Source organism: Papilio polytes, unplaced genomic scaffold (genome assembly GCF_000836215.1).
Source record: "Papilio polytes unplaced genomic scaffold, Ppol_1.0 DF820622.1, whole genome shotgun sequence".
NCBI classification, from domain to species: domain Eukaryota; kingdom Metazoa; phylum Arthropoda; class Insecta; order Lepidoptera; family Papilionidae; genus Papilio; species Papilio polytes.
In genome coordinates this window covers 935,851-938,393 of record NW_013528582.1, presented here as the reverse complement: position 1 = coordinate 938,393, position 2,543 = coordinate 935,851, and positions in this window count along the sequence as shown.

Below are 2,543 nucleotides of genomic sequence, written 5' to 3'. Positions count from 1 at the left end.
CCCTTGACTAAACTATCGCACAACTGTTTAGTCGCGTATTGATTCCTATTTATGATGAAGAGCACACTCGATTTTTAATTGTGCAACTAAACAGTTGAATGGCGAACCAATCGACAATCGCACGACAGTTGTGCGATAGTTCATTCAAATGTGTGCACCCGCTCTTAAGGCGCAATTTTACTAGTTGATAACTCGGTCGTTTTACAGCATTAGTAATGAAAAGATTAATTTAATAAAGTAAGGTCCATCGCCTAACAAAACGCCATAACGACCAATGATAATGGTTCTCGCAAGCGGATGCTATGGCATGCGTAAACAGGAACACTCTCTCAACACGCGTGCGGACGCTTACTATCCGCGTCTATATTTTCTATTTTATGACATTCTATTGTTTGTCACTTTTGTATTGATTGTTCTTAAACGAGATGGTAACTTTCATTATTCTGTTAAATAACTTTCTACACGAATCTATGTAACTCATCTAAAGATATTTAGCTTTGTATAAATTGTGTTTCACAATTGTTCTATTTACCTACGAATTAAGTAGTCAAATTTGTTATAATTAAAAAAAAATTGAAACAGCTACATACCTTACCGCGCGCATACCTGTACCGACCGCGGGCCTTTATTGTACCAGTGACAAACTACATCAGACATTTAATAAAAGCAACGTTGAGAAATGTCGCTCCAACGTCCAGCTCCTTTGTTACACAAGCCATTTGTAAATGCGCCTCGGGGATAAATATATTTACGCGGCCTTTAAATTTAAACCACCTTACATAAATAATTTTAATATAAATATTAGTAACTAGCTGTTCCCTGCGGCTTCATCCGCATGAAATTATAAATACTTTATTCCATTGTTTACATTTGTTAAATTCTCAATTGCAAATGTCAAAATACCAATTACCTTGCTATGGCAACCTTACTTCTTGATGTTGGCAGCTCGTATCGTATGGTGTCTTTCTCACAGTATGGTTTTTATTCAAAATATTTACCCCCTAAGTTTAATGGCGTGAAAATATGTAGCCTAGCGTGACGTAAGTGTAGGGCTTTTTATGATAAAAAGAATTATTCAAAAACATGCTGTGATTGCTGCATCTTAAGCAACAAAGAAGAGTGTGTTTACGCTTTATTATAATAGTATAGATATAGATTCATCTTTAAACATAAATTACATATGAAATTAGCTGTTGCCCGTAACTTCGTCAACGCAATATTAATATAAAAATGCTTCTAATATGCCCGTCTATGTTAACTACCATTCAGTGAAAGTCCCGTCGAAATCGGTTCAGTCGTTTCTGAGATATATTTACGTCATCGTCAGTACATAAATTTAGTGAGGAAATTCCGCATATGTGCAATTTTATTCAATTTAAAATGATCGAAGTTTGATGATAGCCACAACAATCGGGGCGCAACGCTAACACCGCTCACCGTCTGTTATGTTTCAAAATAAAAACCCAAGAACGAGTGTTCCTACAGGTATTAACAAAAAACAATTTGCTTTCTAAAAGGAAAAAAAGAAAAGTGACAATTTGACTGGCATTACACGCTTCAATTAGTGACAAAGGTACTAAGGGAAGATGAAGAAATTATATTTGATCACCCGACTGGGCTGGAATAACAATTTCAAGCGACGTCGCCTTCGTTTCGGACGTAATTCCCCGTCGCTAACGTTGCCGTGCTGTGACGTACATCCAATTTTGAGATACGTTTCAAGCTAAATAGGTCCGAAGGTCTATTCTGTAACGCTAAGTAAGTTAACACTACAATATTTGCATTTGTTAGTGTAACTAGATGAATTTTTCAAGTAACTAGGTAAGATTTTTTTGTACCAAACAATTTTTGTACACGTCGAGTGAAAAGAGTTGAACAACGTTGGGTCTTTGCTTATTTTAATTTATGTAACTAATTTAAAATCCCCGTTACTTGTTATTCACATATACTTTTCTATTAGTTGCATATGCTTGTAAGTAGCTCTATAAGTGACAGGCGTGTTATTATTGAATATCGAAATATAATTTTTCGCTCTAAATAATTTTACACGAACAGCCAAGAATAGTCCATTTACGACGATACAACGGTTTTCGTAAATAGACCTGGCCCACGGCCGACAGACAAAAGCACGTGAGTGTAATAAATGCAAATTGGGGCACGGCACTCGATTTTGCGTAAAACAGTTATGTACTTTCGGGCTACGGTCGGACGGGCCATTCATTTTATCACTTCTTTGTACACTTGATGGGCATTGTTCGGCGTTATTGGATGTAATGTATTGTGTTTATTGTTACACGGAACTTGCTTAGAATGCTTTAGATATTGAAATGTTTTTATTTTAATTATGATGTTAGTTGAAAATAATGGGATTTTTTTACTATTGTGTTGTGTTGATTGTCTGTGGAAGGGTATAGCGGTAAAGGTAAAGGTAGAAAGAGATGGATGGATTGCTTGATAGGTGACATGATCAAGAGAGTGATGACTGGGATGACGTACCACTCCGCTACAGACTGTTGAGGTGAACGGACGTGTCCGCTCACCGC